General features: G+C 35.9%; 1 protein-coding gene across 15 annotated transcripts in view; it reads left to right on the top strand.

Annotated features, from left to right (window-relative positions):
• The window catches only part of HDAC9 (histone deacetylase 9), a 911,611-nt gene that overhangs the window by 368,806 nt on the left and 521,976 nt on the right, over window positions 1-20,829 (top strand). The gene's annotated exons all lie outside the window — the stretch shown is intronic.

The following is a 20,829-nucleotide window of genomic DNA, read 5'->3' as shown; positions in this document are numbered from 1 at the left end:
TTTAGCCTATCCCAGATGTTTCGAGTAATGCTTGGACGTACTGACTAGGTGCTCATTGAACAAATGGATGAATGAAGGCCAGTTTGCAATTTTCAAACTATCTTTGAAGCACAACCACTCCTACACATAGCCACCTAGACAGATGCACCCATCTAAGGCATATCAAAGCCAGGGAGAACAAAGTTAACCAATCAGTATCTGGGTTGTGGGAAGCCAAGATCACTGGACTAGCTGAATCTTTGCTCCCAGAAAACAAATACCCATTCAAAGAAAGGAGCCGGGGATTTGCCACAACTTTTATACTTGTGCTCTTGGGTCACCCTTTCTCATTATCTCTGCTAGCTCTGTGTTTGCAGAGCTCAGCAGATTATTTTACTGGGCTGAGAGGAAACAACATGTGGTGATTATGATGGAGCCTTAGCATAAGGCATACATCCCTTCCACATTAACTCAGACAACTTATTTTTGCCTCATCCTTTTGTAAGACTCAACCAATTCCATTTTCTGCTCACTTGACAGGACCTATATACACGTCACCCTCACCTATCTCTACAGGACAGTAATTCATCTCCACTCATATCCTTGTGCATCTGGGTCTGAAAACTGCTGCATAAGTCAAGCTATAGCATAAGCTACCAAAATGACTTCTCATCTTTTTTTTTTTTTTTTAAGAGTTTTATTTATTTATTCATGAGAGACAGACTGGGACTCAGTCCTAGGTCTCCAGGATCAGGCCCTGGGCCAAAGGCGGCGCTAAACTGCTGAGCCACCCGGGCTGCCCAAAACGACTTCTGATTTTGTAAGGAGAAATTGATTTAGAAAATTCTGAGGTGAATGTGATACCAAAAGATGTGTCCAGTTTTATCTGGCAACCTTGATTTCCCTCCCCCAATAGTTCTTCTTGGACAACATTTGTAATTATTCATAGCTATTGTAATATATCATTGGTTTACTTCTCACTGATTAGAGCTTTGTTATAATGTTTTCCTTAGAGCTTCATACTAATGGATCAACATGTTGGTGAAATTATTTTCAGCAGTTTAAAATGGTCTTTAAAAATATCAAAAATGGAACTTTTTGACCTCTGTGGATAGAGTCTAAGAGGGATCTTATGCCACATTGGCTGTGTCATAAATAACATAAAGTAATAAGAAGGTTCCTGTATAAATTTATGGTGTTTCGCACGTATCACTTAAAATGCAGAAATAAAATAATTAGGTCTTAACTCTGAGGCCCTAGTGCTTCTCAGCTTCGTATCCTGTGTTATTTTAGGCCTTCTAAGAAGACATTGAGGAAGGGGATGGCAACCCAATATTTGCCTGGGGAAGGCTATTTTTATCTTTCTGTCAGACACTGATATTGAGCCTTGGTAATATCTCTAATGACTTTTTTGTGGATGCATGTATGGAAACATTCTGTGTAAGTTAAATTCAATTTTAAAACAGCAACATACTGTGGCACAATGATTAAAATTGGTGAGTCTACATGTAAGTTCTTTGCATGATTCTTACACCTTTTCTGTCAGCTTTAAAGGATCTAAATAAAATATTGGACAAAACGTCAGGAACATTTGAGGCAGAATTGTGCTTTCCCCCTGCAGGTAAGCCCCCTCAGCTGCCCCCGCAGTGTCTGTTTTCCTCTGGGAGACTTTAGCCACAGTATTTTTGGGGGAAGGAAGGTTCTGCTAAGCTGATGAAATCAGACACCTAGGGAAGCGAAATTTGGAGAAATAAAGGTTGCATCTAATTGTTAGAATGCATTAAAATGATACTGAGGAAGTAACATTTTATAACCATAGAATTTTAATATAGTCCTCTATTTATACATATTTTATTGTCTTTGAATGACAATTTTTTTTCCTTTAGGGCAGTGAGGGAGCAGACTCATCACCAAATTTTAATAAACATTTACATTCTCACATAATTTAAAAGCAAGTTTGAAATAGATAAAGATTATTCTGTATGTTTACGTGGAGCTGAAATTCATATTATCTCATTTCAGGATGTTAGAGAACTAAAAGCAACACTAGAAACCTGAAAGTCAGAGGCACAAAAACAGTGATATTTAACATGATTCATAGCCAGAATCTGGAATGCTCAGAGGAAGAAAAACGAGTTAAAATGCTACTGGTTAGATGGAGAAAGGAGGGGAGGCAGAGACTGGAAAGGAAAGGAGGGAGGAAGAAGAGGAGAGAGAAGGTGGGGGAGGGGAAAGGACAAAGAAGCAAGGAGTTAAAAAAAGAAAGGTAAAAAAGAAAAGAATGATCAACAGAGAGGGAAATCTATTAAGACACAGTGTGCAAATACTGCTGTCTTCACTTTGTGGGAAGTGTATTGTGTAATTGAAAGGGAGTCGAATAAGTGTTAGTAGAATTTTAAAATAACGTTCATCATGTGGTGTGAATTTACCCTGTGGGTTTTGTGGAAGCTGAAGCTGTGAGCAGGGTCAGTTTCGGTGTCATGATCAGGTTGAGAGCCCTTTGCCCAACAAAACTTGGAAGGATCTTGCTGTGGTTAATGGCCAGGCCTGGCTCTTCCCCACCCAAGGAAGCTGCTGCCTTAATAACAAATCTCTGAAAATGGACCAAGAGCCATTTCCTCTTCTGGTCCCTGCCTCTGAACCCACACAAGCGTCCTGTCACCAAATGTTCTGCTTCTAGAAGTAGTACGCAACAGTTCTGTCTATGGAATGAGTGAGTTAAATTCTGAGTCATATTTTTGTGGAGATGTAAGAGTTGATTTTACGGAGAATGCCAAGCTTCTTCAAAGCGAGGCTGTGGATAAATATTTTTAGTTACCTATGTCCCTATGTCCCTGGAGATACCCTATTATCATTATCAGAAATTTTTGGTATTATTTTAGCAAAAGGTTCATTTTGTAGCTCCTCATAATGCAAAGGTGGCAATTGGACATTAAATCAATGCTTTAGCTGTCAGCATGGAGATGCTTTTTTTTTTCTTCTAATTTTACTAACACTTTAGCCAGTCACCATGCCTCCCCAGTCCATGCAGCTGCATAATTATACATCAGATCTCCAAAATGAATTAGTTTATTTTTAAAACAGCTAATTGCCTTAGTGGAGTCATGTTTTACCAGAAGCACAAAAGGGCTTTGTTCATTGCAGGGAAATTTTCTTCTGGAATGACTGTGTTAGGCTCTAGCTTCTGTAATGTCACTCATAAACAACAAAATATCAGCAAAATCCACCAAGATTACTAGTATTCCAGAGCATCGCATTGTGATTTCAGTATTATTTCCTCTGCATGTAGCTCTATGTGATCTTAAAATTAAAATGTCCTTACTTAGGAATGTCCTGTGATACAATGATATGTAATAGAGTCCCTTTACATGTGTATTTCCTATAGCACAGTTTAGGTCTCATCTCCTGAAACTCAACTACGTATTTATAAAGCAAACGTCCCATTGCATGTTTGGTTTCCATTATGGATAACGGGCCAGTTCTTTGAGATCAAGAATTCTATACAGCCCAAACTCGAACTTTTAAATTTTGATTTTGGATGCTATTGAATTTAAAATAGAAGAATGTATCACATTTAAATTATATCACTCTGCAGGGCTAATGTTTATAGAAAACTCTGATTAAAGATTGTTTGGAATAGGTACCATATCAACTACAAATGTCTGTTAGCATGTCAACTACAAATATCTGTTAGCATGTCCCCACAGGATGGCATTACTTTGGCAAATTCATATCAGTGATGCCTGCAAAGACAAATGGATTCAACCAGAATGCCAAATGAATAGTCTCAATGAAAAGTATTACTCCAGGGGACAATACCCTCATGACCTCTGACCAGAAAATTCTGGGAAACCAGATTATAATTAGAAGGATGATGGCAGAATGTTGACTGAAACCCATGCTTGTTAGTTATATGGTTTGAATGTTTAATAACATGACTGGATGGATCTGCCCCTGTGAAACCCAGATGTGGCAAGACCACCACAGAGAGCCTCGGATCTGTCCCCAAAGCCAATAGAACAGGATCTGAGCTTTGTTATATTTCCCAAAAGGGCAAATTTAACTCCTTTCATTCTAAGATTTAAAGCAGTAGTGTTTTAGACTGATATAGAGTAAGAGAGGAGAGCCTAGAGAATACCACACAGTAAAACATCATTTTTAAAAAATCCCCCTTAAATATCTTATTTCTTCCCCAATATTCCTCCCTAGCAGCCAATAACCTTATCTCTCTTTTTTGTTGTTGCTTTGTTTTCTCATTCTTTGTCCACACAGCCCCTGGAATATATTGTATTTTTTTGAACAATTAAACTCTGGCTCCAGTTTTGTATTCCCACCAAGAAAAGCAAAGCCTACAGTTAGCTAAACCCTTCTTTTGTTTTCAAAGTTTTGCTACTTAAGGTTGCCGCCTGGAGATATCATCCGCCATGCCAAATTGGTTTTCAAATCGTCACCTAATAATTCCTAGGAAAACATTCTGCTGCTAGGAAAACTAGGACTTCCTATTCCTAATTATAGGAAGTCACCAGCGTCTGGGGCTGAACACCCTGTCTCCAGAGCAGAGCTTACTTAGGTGGATGCTGATAGTGTTCAGTGCTGTGCTCCATGCTTTCTCTAACTCCAAAGATAGTAATAACATCCCTTCTGATGCATCTTTCATTCAGTAGCTTAAAGTAATTAGTTATCTTGCAGTCAGTTCCCACTAATATCTTGAGTTCCCCAAGAACTTGAAAGTAAGGGAAATAATTATAGCCTTTAAGAACTGAGTTGGACCACATGAACTGATAGTTTGACAATTGACAATAGGTAGCTAAAAACTGTCCAGGGAATCCCAATAGCCAATGTGTCAAAATTTCTAATCCAAGGCTGGCAGAGGAGTTCATTAGTTTTACGTATAAATAAGCAAATTAAACCAGACTCATCCGTATGTATTTATTTCAGGAATCAAAAGACTATATTTACAAAACATGATTGAGATGGGGTATTTATTAAGGTCAAATTGTGTTCATATGGAGGAGATTCTTTATTAGTAAAATACATCTTTGTAGTTGAAGAGCTTTAAAATGGTCTCAAAATTCATTGCCAGTCACACTTCCTAGTGTTCATGAATCTTCAAAACTTAAAACTGGTGAGGGTCTTATCACAACAGATTACAAAAGTATGATTTTTGGAACTTAATGTTATGTTGTTTTTTTTAATATTTACACTATTCTTAAATTACATTGATCTCAAACATTCATGAAAATCAAGAGAAACTTAGAATAATTATAAATTTTCTTTGTTCTCTTAATAACCTTTCACAGAGCATACCTATCTTCTGCCTTATCTGATATATTTATTCAGATATTTTAAATAAGTTTCAGTAGTTTTATTTTGTTAAGTTAAAATATGTTTGGCTATCATGACTGTTTCTGCATTTAATGGTTCTTGCTTTTGAAACTAGAGACAAAGATCAGTCAATACTTTAACTGCCTGAAGGCTATCAACAGACATGAAGCTTTCCTTAAAGTAGTTATCATCTTTGAAAAAGAAACTGTACTTTTAAGTGCAATTTATGCATTTACTAATTCTATGCTGCTCTCTCAAGATGATGGGCTGCACATTAGCTCTTTCCTTTTATGTTTCATTACTTAATTTGGAAATCAACTTTTATTTCAGGTGCCATAGTAATTTCTCATTGTTGATAGCAGAATTACAATGAGAAAAATCTTGAAAAGAATACATTTAGTTTAAATTAAGCAAAAAAAAAAAAAAAAAAAAAAAGAGGAAGAGAAAGATTTAGCTAAGATTCCGCTTAGGATTTTATGAAATTTAGTTGCCTTAGAAAACACAAAATGTTGCCACTTCAAATGGCAATTTCTTCAGAAACTCTCACCTGCATTAAATGAAATGTTTGTGACAAAATAAACTTACACTGTCAATGTGTAAGAGTTCTTATTATTCAGTAGTCTTATTAATCTTTGGTATTAATAGATTCAGTTTTTGCCTATCCCTTAGATTTATAACTATATTTTCTTAGGAATCAATTTTTTATTTCCTGGTTATTAGTAACCTTAAACATGTTTTATATATAGAGTGTACATTAGTGTTTCCTTTTCACTGAATGCTTATTTTTATCTTTTGCCTACTTTGTTTTGGTTTGTATCTTTTCTAACTGCTTTGTAAATATTATTATATTCTGAATACTAATCACTGGCTGATTAAATGTGCTGTAGATGTTTTCTTTCAATGTATCATTTTTTCCTTTTATAATGGTTTGTTTGCACAACACATTCTTATGTCATATTTATCAATATTTTTTATAATGGCTTCTGTTTTTTGTCTTACTGAACATTTCAGTCCCTAATTTGAGGATTTGAACATACTCTTTTGCAGTTTTTTCCTAATTTTTTAAAAATTTTACTCTTCATATATAGATCATTAATCTACTTGAAGTTAATTTTGTGATTGTGTGTGTACATGTGTGTGTAATATAAAGATCTAATTTCTAGGTCTATAATAATTTAACATACAGAACCAACTATCTTAGCACTGTTAATCGAAGATCTCCCCTTCTCTGTGGTACTAGAACTGCCATATGTTTTTATAAATAAGTGGGACTACTCTTTGTTGCTTTATTCTGTTAAGTATTAGTTTATACTTGAACCAATAATGCATTCTCTTCATAATAGCTCACCAGATAAGTCTTAAAGGATAGTGCACATGCCCAGCCTTGTTCAGCTGTTGGTTCATAGCAAGATGTTCTTCCTCTAAGGCCCCCTGAAATGCAGCCCTTGCCCCAGGTGCTCCACTTCTCTCAGCATGGGCTCGGCACCACTCCTCCATAAGAGTCCTAGCTATTGTTTTGTGCGTTTATCCATCCACTGTGACAGCCTCTGGCCCAGCTGAACGGTAGCTTTTGGTTTTGGGGGGTTAGGGTGCAAAGGATCCAACTTATTTCCCCAACTCACAATTATTTCCCCAACTCACAATTTTAAATGTGAATGATAATGATGATGATGAAGATGGTAAGCTACAAAATAACATAGGTTTTGAGCAGTTTGCTTGATAATCCTATCACCTCATAAACTTGTTAGCATATTAACAGAATTTGAATTTTCTCTGGAATATAATTATTGTGTTATAGCTGATGTGCTATGGCATGCATTGTAATAGCCTGTCATTTTCCTCATGGTGTTCAAAAAGTATAAATAAAGAACTTAACCTACTTAATATTACTTTGGGGTTGGTGACTCAAATGCATATTCTTAACCAAATACTGCTGTGAACTACTGAATGCTATGCCACAGTTCTATAAAGTCATACCTGGCTCTTTCTACTTTGAGTAATGGTGTTTTTGTCTCCAGTAGTCATATTTTACCCCAGCATCCATTACAAAACCTAGAAAATGTCTTTTTAATGCAAGGCTTCAGAAAGATCAGAAAATGATTTAACGTGCATTAATAAACCATACAATGATTTATCTTATTATTAAACCAAGCAAAATTATATTTGACAAATGATGACTTTTGACATGAATCTTCAGTTCCTATCTCATCTTTACCAGTTGGAGCCAAATCCAGCCTGGATTTCTTGTCTTGTATAGCCTGAACCCCAGAGTTTCTGTTCTGAATGGGCCATATTATGGCATGATGGTCTCTGTCTGGTTGTTGCTTCCTTATGTCAAGACCTTGCTACTGTTTGCAGAAAAATGATTGGTCTCTGTGTCTGTAAGTGCCTGTGGGTCATGTTAAGTGCCAAGTCTTCACCAGTACCATTTTTAAAAGAAGTTAGTTTTCTCGCAGTAAGTTCATCAAATGCCTTTTGCAAGTTGTGTATTCCTGGGGTACCATCAAGTAGCCAAGAGCCTCTTTAGTTCTGACCCTGCTCTGCTTTTTCTCTGTAAAGTTAGAGCAACAAAAACAGATTCTATTCTTTCTGGCAAGAAGAGAAGGAGTCTGAACTGGTAACAGGCGCAGAACTGTGGACCCCAATGTTTTATAGTAGATGCCAGCATGCACAGTGACACTGTTGCAGGGTGTCTCCTATTGCCACAGTCCAGGGTTATCTTTTTCGCTGTTTTCCCCCATCTGGATATTTCTGTGCATTTTCATTTTGATTTCTGTTGTCTCCCAGCACTAAGTACTGGAAATGTTATTCTGCTATTCAAATATTAGGAATTGCTGTGACAAAAGGATAAAAAAATAGTATTGGAGGATTAAAAACATGAATTATGAAAGAATATGATTCTTTCATAATACTCCTTCATAATTATGGAAGAATAGTATTCTTTCCTAATTCATGTTGAGCCCTTATTTATTTTATTATTATTATTATTATTATTATTATTATTATTATTTGGAGCAGTATGGCATATTTTTAAGGACACAGTGCTAGGACTCAAAGGCCATGTCTATTCCCGGACCACAAGATTACAGTTTACAAAGTGAACATTAACAGCGAGGTGTGCCTGGTCCTATAGTTCTCAGACTTTCGTTACACAGAGTCCCTACTGGTCCTGCTCACTTTGCCTGAACACCCAAGGCCCTTCTTCCCAGAACCCTTTGAAGGGACCAGTATTTGTCAAAGGAAACAATATTTGTTGTATAAATGTAGGAAACTCTTGTAATTAAAAACCGAACAAAGGTTAATCTATTTTTTAAGGAATTGGTCAGATGGAATACTTCAGCTGCTGCTGCAGTTTTCCCAGTAAGAACACTTGTTAGAGGAAAAGGCACTGAATTATATATTTGTTATGTGTTACAAAGAAAGATGAAAGAAGTAGGGGAGGGAAGCATGGCTATTAATGGTTAAGTAATATGTGCTTAGACTTGGGACAGGAAGAAAACTGACTTCAGATTTGTATGTGAGTAAATCAGAGGGTGGTATGGAATGCCTGTCTCTAAGAATAGGCAGTGATTGCCGAGATGAGGGAGCGATCAGAAATTAGATATTTTAAAATTTTTATTTATTTATTTATTTATTTACTTGAGAGAAAAAGGGCAAGCAAGTAGGGGAGGAGTAGGAGGAGAGAGACAAGCAGACTCCGCCCTGATCAAGGAGCCCGACTCGGGCTCAATCTAATGGCGTTGAGTGAACCATAATCAAGAGTCAGACGCTTAACCCACTGAGCCACTCAGGTGACCCTAAGACATTTTTTAAAAGTATTGAAATACAGTTGAGATACAGTGCTTCTGAAGAACCTAATGAAAAATGAGGCAAGTTAAAAAATAAAAACACAAGAAAAATGAACCCAAAAAGGAGATCTATTTGATAGTGTATACGTTTTCATTTATGGATTGTGTCAGTTGACATTGTTGTTGTGATCATAGGAAAATCCTATGAAGAGTACGCTTGGAATGAAGAGTGGGCAGGGTATCGACTGTGCCTTCTCATTAATTCACCACCATGCCAAGAAGCTTTATTCCAGAAGTCAAATTTGCTCTTGGATGTACATTGTAATTTCTGGAGTAATTTTTATTTATTTATTTATTTATTTATTTATTTATTTATTTATTTATTTATTTTTAGGAATTTTTTTTTTTTAGTCATTTAAAATTTTTACAAATCAGATTCTTCCTGTCTTTTCTGTCAAGAATGATGCTACATTGGTAATTATGTAAAATTTCCAAGTTAATGGATTTCATTCTTAGACAAACTGATCAGATATCATGACTGTACATTATACTCAATGGCACAAATTCATAATTTTGAGTACCATTTTAATCTTGCTTTTTCTTGTCAACTGATTTGAATCATATACATTTGGATGTCTGACAGCCAGTGTACTCTGTATTTAATGATTAAACATTCTTGAGATGTTATGATAATCCATAATTCATTTGAAAGTAGTGAAAAGACTACTTTACGTTTACCCTAATGATTGGATATTAAAAATATGACTAGTGTTATACCATGGGATACAAAGCTAGCCATGTTAACATAGACCTTGACAATAATTATGGATTTTTCATTTCTTATTCCTCATGTTGGCCTACATTTTTTTTCTTGGAATGCTCTGGTATGGTTGATCAGATTTCAAGTGAAATATGGTTGACTCTTGAACAACGTGGGGGTTAGGCCACCAACCACCCAAGCAGTCAAAAATCTACATAGAACTTTTTACTACCCCAAAACATAACTACTAATAGCCTACTGTTGACTAGAAGCCATACTGATAGCATAAACAGTTGATTTAAACATATTTTATGTTTTAGGCAACATATGTTATATATATTATATACTGTTTTCTGACAATAAAGTAAGCTAGAGAAAGATGTTATTAAAAAGTCATAAGGAAGAGAAAATAAATTTATAGTACTATATTTATCAAAACAAATCCATGTATGAGTGGACCCATGCAATTTAAACCAATGTAGTTCAAGGGTCGGCTACATATTTTAAATAAAATTAAATACCTGAGAATTTTCCTACTAATTTTTTCTTCCTAGCTTATCATGGGAACAGCATTAACCTATGCTTGAAAATTTCTTATGGGTTAGCCTTCAGAATATTAATAACTCCTATACTTTAGTTTCCTTTAACTAGAATTGGGTTCCTTCAAGTCAATACATAATTATTCATTTTAAATAATCAAAAAGTAGTAAATTTCATCCAAGTAAAGTCTTGTATTTAAAATAAATGAATTCGGGTCTCTTCTACTTACAGGATATACTGTAGAGAATTTCCTTCAGATAGAGCCAAAATAAGACAATAGTCTCTACTTCATAGATTGTTGTTATAAAAAAAAACAGGTTGTTAAAGCTTCAGGTGAAATAGCTAATGTTAGCTCTTTGATTTTTAAATAGACATTCCCTGACATCTGGAATGAAAACATTAGCTGGGGATAATGCGTTGTGGACTGGTGATACTCCTAGGTTGTTATTAAATCCCAAACACAGATGTATGTCATTGTACCTAATGAAGGTTCTATGTTTCATGTGAGTGTTGCTATCCCTATTTCTCATATTAAAATACCTGATTTAGGGGCACGTGGGTGGCTCAGTCGGTTAAGCATCTGCCTTTGGCTCGGGTCATGATCCTGGGTTCTGAGATGGAGCCCCAAATCAGGTTCCCTGTTTCTCTGGGAGCCTGCTTCTCCCTCTCCCTCCTCTGCCTGTCACTCCCTCTTTTGTGTTCTATGTCAAATAAATAAAATATTTAGTAAATAAAATAAAATAAAATAAAATAAAATAAAATAAAATACCTGATTTGACCCCACAAAGTAAGCATAGCAAATACTGGCACATACTATTCACCTCTTGCTCATTATTTCCATTTCTTATTTTGCAGTTAGGAATCAGTGACTTGTTGAATACACATGGTTTGTTTATCAGCCTGGAGAGTGATGAAACTTTCCATTCTAATTTTTCTTATCCAACTTACATGTACTCATTTTTTCCTTTAAAAATAGCAGAAACTGGGGACTTCTATATTCTGTTTTATGATATTATGGCTAATTTTGAGAAATAAAAATTATCTTCATTCAGAATATGGAAATCTAAGGAGGCCCTCAATTATTCACCTCTTGATGTGTGTATTAAAAATGTTTGGGATGCCTGGGTCGCTCAGTGGTTGAGCCTCTGCCTTTGGCTCAGAGCGTGATCCTGGAGTCCCAGGATCAAGTCCTGCATCAGGCTCCCTGCATGGAGCCTGCTTCTCCCTCTGCCCATGTCTCTGCCTCTCTCTCTCTCTCTCTCTCTGTGTCTCTCATTAATAAATAAATAAAATTTTTAAAAATAAATTAAAAAAAAATGTTCTCTGAGGGGCAACTGGGTGGCTCAGTTGATTAAGTGTCCGACTCTTGATTTAGGCTCAGGTAATGATCTCAGGGTTGTATGCTCAGTGGAGTGTCTGCTCTGAGGATTCTTTCTTCCTCTATGTCCCGCTTGGTGGTCTTGTGCTCTCTCTATCTCTCTAAAATAAAAATAAATAAATCTTTAAAAAAATAATGTGCTATAATAATAACTACAGGGTAATGAATACCTGTTATGGTCTTGTCATACTGATAGAAATTTTATATTCATATTTCCAAATATTAAAGCAACCCTGCAGATGTTAATTTTTTTCATCTTTATCATGTTTATTTTATAATCATGATTTCCTAGTCCTTATTCAGTTGATACAATTTGGGGAAATAAATACTCCCTTCCCTTTTTATTGCGTATTTTTGAGGGGGTAGGAGGAAAGAAATGTTAGAGAATAGGCAAAGGATATAGGGAGCAGAAGGATGAAGTTGAAGAGAGACTCAGTGAATGTTTATATGAACCCTGCTGTAAGCAGTTTCAACCACGAAAATAAAAGGTGACAACATGACTGTTTTCTTCTCTCATGGACTTAGAATGTATGAAACAATAAGGACCATGATCAGCATATATTAATTATATAGCATCATGGTATATGTTTCCATGGCATGATGTGTATATTCTTTATTTCTTACTTTTTAAGTTCCATAGATGACATTCATGAGGCACTTTGAACACATTATTCAGCAAATATTAATTTGAGCAAAGAAACCAATTTTGCCTGGAGGAAAGCACCATTAGCTGCTCTGTGAAGGTCCTCCTTTCAAGTAACACTTAATTCTATACTTGGGGCTTCATATCCAAGGAAATTCTTGAAGGACATTCCTCCCTCAGTTGGGCTTAATAACTTATCTGCGACACCAGATGCAGATAAAATAAAGATTGCATCTTGGTTAAAGGTTTGTCAATGGAAGCCCCTTGCAGATATAGCAAATATCTTGTCCAGATGGTAATTGTAGAGGACCTGTTCTCTTTCAGCCTTTTTCTTCCCCCATTTCCTCTCAAGGTCTTTATCCCAATGCTCTGGTTCTCCGTGAGTGAGTGTAAGGCTAAGGTTAATATTTTAAAGGAAGGGAATTGTGACTAAGGAAGGTTAAGTAACTTAACCAAGCTCTACAGCTTATTACTTAGGTGACAGAAGTGGAATTCAAGTCAAATTCTGTCTGAATCTAGAGCCCTGTCTCCATTTAATAAGTCACATTGTTTAGAGTGTTATGTAGTTGCCCTTCATATGAAAGATATCCTATGGTTTTCATGAATCAAGCATAACTTAATATCTGACACTGAAGTTTGCACATTTTTCAGAATATGTCTCTCTTTGATTTAGAAAATATGTGAACATAAGGCCCTTCCTTCAATAGACTGAGACCATGTAGGAGCTCTTTAAAACTGAAAGGGAATTCTTCAAGTCAATGAGAATATAAAGTGGAACTTTTTTGATTAGATCTTTGATGTTTTCAGAAGAGTCATGTCATTGTGTCCTGGAGCCATGCTGGCCATTAGAAGAGCCCAGGAGAGCCTCAAGAGCACAGGAATTCTTGTTAAATTTTTCAAAACTCCTTTTCAGTAAGAATAGTTTCACTGTGGAAACGGAAAGATTTTAAGTAAATTCCCTCAATCTTGAATTTTTATTTATTTTTTTAAAGATTTTATTTATTTGTTCAGAGAGAGAGAGAGAGAGAGAGAGAGAGGGAGAGAGGCAGAGACCTAGGCAGAGGGAGAAGCAGGCTTCATGCAGGGAGCCCGATGTGTGACTCGATACTGGGACTCTGGGATCACGCCCTGAGCCAAAGGCAGACGCTCAACCGCTGAGCCACCCAGGCGTCCCTAATCTTGAATTTTTAAATTTCCTGTGTTTAATCCTAGGGAAAAAAAACATGGTAGAAATTAAAATCTCTGTGTTTTATATTGATGATACAAAACTTATGGTTACAATATTGTCCTGAAAAGGACTGTGTATGATATAATCATCATGCTTATCTGACCAGGGTGATGTTGGTATTAGGTGTGTGAAGTAACCTCTTTTGAGACAGGAAAATGAAGTATATAGAGATAGACTTGGGGGAGGGTGGCTGGTGAGATGGGAATAGCTGATGCAGAAGATGATAGAAATTGTTTGCCTGACACTTCTCTGTGAAAATAAGTATGAATCCAAGTGTAGAAAAATCAAACACATCATGGATCTTTACATATATTCCCATATCATATAGAGTGCCTACTGTTTGCTAGGCAGTGTGCAATAGGCACATAGATGAATGACTATTCTGTTCCTGACTTGCTGATGCCTAAAATGGGGAACAGCTATGTAACCAAATTGTTGAAATATCCAATGACTCCTGTTATAAAAATAAGGATAGAGTTGGGTCTACTCATTCATGACTGCTTAGATTAGAGAAGGCTTTGCCAAGGAAGTAATGTATGAGCAAAATTTGAAAGATGGAATAGATTTACTATTTTTTGGGGGGGGGGGGCTCTTGAGAAGATAATGAACCACTAAGGGCCACTGTTTCCTTCCATGAAGTAACCAAGTATGAGACTTTTCTTTGGGATGAAAGGGCGGGGCGGGGGAGGGCAGGGAATAGGTATATGCTGTCTGTAAAAGCCATATTTAACTGATGCAAAGGATGAAAATAAAGTGATAGAAAAATATCTATCAGACAAATGTTAACTAAATGAAAATCTGTTACACGAAACAGTCCTGAAATAGGAAAAGTTCCTTAACCATGGGATGTCTGATAAACTTAGTGATATGGCTAATTGCAAATGTTTGCACTTTAGTTATATACCATTGCTATAAATATTTTTGATCAGTCAAAAAATAAGTGTTGGGTGCTTGCTATTTCTTAAATATGGTAGTTGGCATCCAATTAGATCGTTTATGAAGTCAGAATATAATTTCAATATAAAAAATGTTGTTCCTATTTTCAGTGGCAAGCATTCTGGCATTCTCTTGATTTAACTTGGTGATAGGTATTGGTTTGCTGTGGTAAATATTAGCTTGATCTTTGTGGCAAGAAATGACATTTCTGGGCTGATTTTTTGATGTCTGCTATACTTATATTAGCATACGGAAATCAGTCCCATCCCAGCTTTTAAATACGGTGTTCATCCAGGTGCTACAAAGCACTATTGATTTTTGGTGATCAGAATCCCATTTATTTATAAGATGATAAATATTAAGGTGTGGCTACATAAGAAGGACACTTACTTTGTATAATAATACAAGATTAGATTTTTGAGTCCTACCAAATAGTGAAGATCAGAATGCTCATTTTACTTAACTGAAATTCTTTCAGAATTTTGATTTTCATAGCCCTGTAGCCAAAAATAATGCTTTGTCTTGAAACTAAGATTTCAGGGGCACATGGGTGGCTCCTGGGATCAAGCCTCGAATCAGGCTCCCTGCCCAGTAAGAAACCTGCTTCTCCCTCTCCCTCTGCTCTTCCCCCACCTCACTCTCTCTCTCTCTCTCTCTCTGTTAAATAAAAAATAAATAAATCTTAAAAAAAATAAATTAAGATTTCTATTATAAAGAGTCCCTGGTCTCATAAATACATATACATAGTTTAGTAACCATAGGCTAGGTTAGTCAAGGTTGGTTTGTATTTCATAGTTGATGCTGTTTAAAAGAAAATTATATCTGATTACCAGCATGAACCAGTACTTTCCATTTTAAGCAAAAGGGAGATTTCTTGTTGGTGTATACTAATATTTCCATTCAGGAATATTGGTACATAAACTAATATGAAATAGTTTTTCTATGTGAAATATTTTCAGAGTACCATTATACAAAGTGTAAAAAATACTATGTTGTATGTTTCTCAGGTGACTTTTGCAGAGAGAGAAGATTGAGTCTGAAGCCATATTTCTTTCAGAACTTTGAGTCAGAATGGTATAATCAATGGAATTTACCAATTAAAAATAGAACATGTGGACACGAGCTGATGCAGTTTATAACCAGGCTTTTCTAGAAACTCTGCCATCATTGCAGTTACTAGATCCAGTACTATAAAGTAGTCTCTACAAATGCATTTTTATATTAATTTCTTCATGCTCATATCTTTAAAATACTCTAAAAGAAAGATACTGAATACTCTGCTCAAATTGTACTATATTCTGATGATTACATTACGGAATCCACGTGAGATAATTTCTGCTACATTCTGATGTCTGAGCTTTTTCACTGGTTATTCTGTCCACAAGGCAAGAAAAATAAATGCAAAAAGTGAAAGTGCAATTACATTTCACTTGATTTCAACAAAAAATAACTTTTTCAGAAATGCATCTAGCTTTTTAAAATTGTGATTTATTTTTGATTTGAAGTTAATTATTAGTTATTAAATAATTTTAATAAGATACTATGGTAATATGAATAACAATGAAATATTACATGTAGAATATTATGCTATACTACTTTCTCCTCCTGGATGGGCTGCTCAGAGCTCTGCAGAGAGGTACTGATGTGCAACTGGCAAATACTCAGAAAAATAGAACCTAGAACAGCATGGCTCAGTGAAGAAGAGCAGTGCATACATCCCTGTCATCTTAAGTGTACAATGCTGGTCTCATTTGCCAGCGAAGAGATTCTTTTCGGGGCAGTCCTCCTTTTTATACCTTGAATATTCATGGTTTTCATCAGTCTCTTATGTTATTTAATGGTTTTCAGTTTGAAAAATTGTTCTCTAGTAATACTGGCTAGTTTAAAATTAAGCCCACAAAAGATACTTTATCCATTTACATTTTTAGCCATCTAATCATTGCTTTGGAAAGGTTGATCTTATCTACTGATTCTCACACTTTGTTGTGTGTCAGAATCAGCTGGAGTGCTTAATAAAATACAGATTCCGCCCAGAGATTGTGATTCAGTAGTTCTGGGATAGAGCCTAATAAATTGCATGTCTACCAAGTTCCCAGGTGACCCTGATGCTCTGTACTCCCTTAGAAATAGCCTAAATCATGGATCAACCCATCCCATGTGAAAGGAAAAGTTAAATTATTATCAATCAAATCAAGGTCAACAATTACAGAGTTTTTGTTGATATTGTTTTGTTTTTGTATAAAAGTCTCCCTGGAATTTCATTGCTGATGTGTTTTCTCAAACCCATTACCTGCCCTTGGCTCCAGACAAGGTTTCCTTATCAGAAGACCACTTGGTAACCAATTAGGTTGTTTCGGTAGAGAGGAATCACTTGTAAATTAAATATCCACTGTTTAATAAGAATTGGCCATGTTCCTCCAAGAGACAGAAAATTCAGATAAATAAGTTCCTTGAATTTGAAATAAAAAGGAGTACACTGTACTCTATTTTTCCTGTTCCTTGGCAAATATGTGTAACTTTATTGCTGTGACAATAGTTAGAGACGGGAGGATGGGAGAAGCAACATGAGTGAATCAGGGAACTAGTGAGGAGTTCCAGGTATTGATGAGTAATTTGTAGTTTTCCAATAAAGTACAATTAATATTTTAGGCAAACAACTTTTAAAATCTTAGTGCATCTAGATTCTGGAATCATAGGATTTGGTACTGCATGAAAAATGGTACTGTGTTTGATTACAGATGAGCAGAGGGTACCTTCTTGTTTTAGCATAAATCAGGTTACTCTACCTTCTTTGCTTCTTTCCAGTGGGTCTGTAGTCATCACCTAAGACTGATTTGAGAAAAGGTCATTGTGAGCTAGGGGTCTGAGCATATTTCTGGAAATATTTTGATGCCATATAGGTAGATTTTTTTTTTTTAGGTAGATTTTTTAATACACCTCTTTGTTTTGCCTATACGTTTGCATAAAAAGAATTGGAGTTATCATAATTACTTTTGAATGACATTTTGGTATCCCTCATGTGTTTATCACTAGTTTCGCATATTTTCTTTAAAACCAGTCAGAAACAGGGGATCCCTGGGTGGCTCAGCGGTTTGGCACCTGCCTTTGGCCCAGGGCGTGATCCTGGAATCCCAGGATCGAGTCCCACGTCGGGCTCCCGGCATGGAGCCTGTTTCTCCCTCTATCTGTGTCTCTGCCTCTCTCTCTATGTCTGTCATGAATAAATAAATAAAATCTTAAAAAAAAAAACACTCAGAAACTATTAGACAATGGTTTCATTTTTCATCAGTAGATAATATTACAGTTTATTGGATGAATGTAAAATGATTTTAAGATCAATTTTTAGATCAACATTTTCATTAAATTGAATTAACATTTATTATATTGAGATTTTTTTTTAAATGCCTGTTTACTCTAGCCTGGCATTTGTTACAGTTTTTATAATATAGAACTTAATATCTTTTTTTTCCAAGTCAGTAAAACTAGTTATTTATAAATGCCCAAAAAGAAACTTAGTGACATTTTTTTACTGACATTGTTGAGATCATGTGAGAAGAATTATACAGCAGTCTTAATGTTTAAGTTGTTATTAATAGAACCATGATAATCAATATACTTGGTGGTGATTTTAATGATAGTTATTTTTCCTCTGAGAAGCAAGTGATACCTATTTTATGATAAGTGTCCAAAGTCTTCTCACTCTAAACAATCTTTTCCTTGTTAAGAGCTGAAAGACAAGACTGCTACTGGAGGGGGTGTGTGTGTGTGTGGAAACACTGAAAGAATGCAGGGATGAAATGTAAATAAATCTCAAGTAGAGTAACTTGGTCAACATGAAGAAGACACATTACACTATTTTATGTGAAATGCCTTTTCCTGGAACCTCTGAGAAATGGGATAATAATGAACTCTTTCGGGGTTTTCTTTTATTTTTTTGTGATGATAAAAGCTGGGAGGCTATTTTTCTTAATTACAGTTTGAGGGTATAATTTAACTTTAAAATGAGAAAGATGTATATTATGTCATTAGTGGGATTGTGTTATCCCTGTTACATGTTTATCACTAGTTTTGCATATTCTGTTCAAAACCACTCTGAAACTTTTGGTGGTTCCATTTTTCATCATTAGATCATGTTAAAATTTATTCCAAATATCTGAGATAATTATTTACATCATTTTAGTGAGGGACAGGATGGCAGACTCGAGAATGTGATGGGAAGCCTGCTGCATTAGAGACCACCTGCCAGAGATGAAGCAAGTCTCCTTAGTCAGAATTTCATTAACAAGTGTTTTCCTAGCTTGAGTAACCTTCAACACACCTTTTCTACTTTCTTTGTATGTAAAATAGGGAGCTTGTTTGTCCTAAATGAGTGGATTTCAACTATTTTCTCCTTAGTATAAGAAGCTGTTATTCAAAAGAACTCTTCCACATTCCGGTATAAACAAATAAAAATGAGGTTGCCCTGGTTTAGGGGAAGAGCTCTTTCTGAAGAACACTGTGAGTCAACTCCCAGGTCCCAAGGCATCCTGAGGGGCAGAGAGTTTGAACACCATTGTAGCAAACTCTTAATTTCCTTCTAGGTCTACAATGCTATGCTCAGTTCCATCATCCCTAAGCTAAGTTGCCACCACAATCTTTCCATCTCTTGAGTTTTATATACTGATTTCTTAACTGAGTGAAAGTTTAGTTGCAATATCAAATGGAATTAAATATTTTTTTGAATGACAGAAACATAAGATTTTCTTTTTTAACATAAGTCACACGCAATTTGGAATAATTCCTTTTTAAAAAATCTTGGGGCCTGCCTTTGGCCCAGGGCCTGATCCTGGAGACCCGGGATCGAGTCCCACATCAGGCTCCCTGTATGGAGCCTGCTTCTCCAACTGCCTGTGTCTCTGCCTCTCTCTCTGTGTCTCTCTCTGTGTCTTTCATGAATAAATAAAATCTTTAAAAATAAATAATCGGAGACGGACAAACATTATATGGTCTCTTTCATTTGGGGAATAATAGTGAAAGGGAATAGAAGGGAAGGGAGAAGAAATGGGTAGGAAATATCAGAAAGGGAGACAGAACATGAAGACCCCTAGCTCTGGGAAACGAACTAGAGGTGGTGGAAGGGGAGGAGGGTGGGGGGTGGGGGTGAATGGGTGACGGGCACTGAGGGGGGCACTTGACGGGATGAACACTGGGTGTTATTCTGTATGTTGGCAAATTGAACACCAATAAAAAATAAATTTATTATTAAAAAATAAATAAATAAATGATCTTATAACTTATTGGTCTGAAAATAATTTTTCAAGAGGTAGAAGTTAATCTATGAAACAAGGAAGATTCCGTGCCACTTTCTTCAGCAGTGAGTTATCTGCCTAATGACTTAGATGCTTCCTCCTTTCCACCAAAACTACATCTCCTTGTTCTGTTTTCCCTGCCCCGCACTCTGGGTTGACCAAGATCCTTCCTCCATCTGATTGTTCTGGGAACCTTGAAACATTCCGCTTTTTCCCTTTCCTTCTCTGTTGCTACTAATGTGTTAAGAATTACATTTTCCTTGCTGATCTAGTTTAGAAAAGTGAGAAGAGGTCTCAGGACTAGTGGATTATCACTTTTGGGCGTGCCCTTGGGAGTGGCTAGATGCTACAATCCAGTTAGTGATGCAGAATTTATTTCTCATATAGAAATGATGTTAAAAGTGTACACCAGAGACTATATCATGTTTAGCATTATATATAGTACAGTTCTTTTGCTCTACAGGTGAATTTCACAGTGTGAGTTGGCTGGGAGCCTATCAACTATTATGAATGCTATTTCTATAGCAAAATGGGGTCTCTGTTTCAGGTAGAGATGAATGCAGAATATTCCTAGTTGGGGACTGACCATGTTTATTGGTTGATCGACAGGTGCATCTATTCAGTGGTTCTGCATCCATCCATTAGACAGCATCAACACTTTCTTTTCCTTTTTTTTTCCCACATTGAATTTATCCCGAGAGGCTGAAATAGAGGTAACATTTTCAGATCTGAGCTGTTTTCTTTTTAATTTGATATAATAGAAACTGGATGCAATAAAATTGATAGGTGGTAATAAGATGATCACATTAGGATTTGTGAAATGGACAACATTTCATAAATAGCAAGTAAAAAATCAAACTAGTTCTTCATAAACATTTTATTCTGGGGTGTGCTTGTTTTCTCAAACTACCTCTACTAAATCTCCTGTCAGTCTTGAAACTAGAAGGCAGAAAAGCTTCTAGTG

Source organism: Canis lupus, chromosome 18 (assembly GCF_048164855.1).
Source record: "Canis lupus baileyi chromosome 18, mCanLup2.hap1, whole genome shotgun sequence".
Classification (NCBI taxonomy): Eukaryota; Metazoa; Chordata; class Mammalia; order Carnivora; family Canidae; genus Canis; species Canis lupus.
The sequence above is the reverse complement of the archived record's forward strand: the minus strand, read 5'-3'. Positions and strand labels throughout refer to the sequence as shown.